Raw genomic sequence first — 337 nt, 5'->3', positions numbered from 1 at the left:
GGCCGGGCACCAGGCTGCCTGCTCCCACCGCTGGGAATCTGCTGATGCCCGGGATGAGGGTCTCCAAAAGCCAGGAGGGATTTTGCGGTTCCCCCTCCTTGGCGGTGGCTTCCCCTCCACGTGCCGCGTTCCACACGCTGCAGCAACTCCAGAGGCGCAGCTTTGCTTCCTACAATCCAACACACCCTTCCCCCAAAATTTCCTTCCCCTCTCACGGGCATCTGGAAGTCTTTGTCGGGTTTTGATGGAGCTGGGATGTTTTTTTCCCCTCTTCTCGCACTTTACAGAGCCTGGTAATTTGGCTTCCAGACCCACTGGGCACCTTTTCCTTCCCATC

Source organism: Pterocles gutturalis, unplaced genomic scaffold (genome assembly GCF_000699245.1).
Source record: "Pterocles gutturalis isolate BGI_N339 unplaced genomic scaffold, ASM69924v1 scaffold19098, whole genome shotgun sequence".
NCBI classification, from domain to species: domain Eukaryota; kingdom Metazoa; phylum Chordata; class Aves; order Pterocliformes; family Pteroclidae; genus Pterocles; species Pterocles gutturalis.
The sequence above is the reverse complement of the archived record's forward strand: the minus strand, read 5'-3'. Positions refer to the sequence as shown.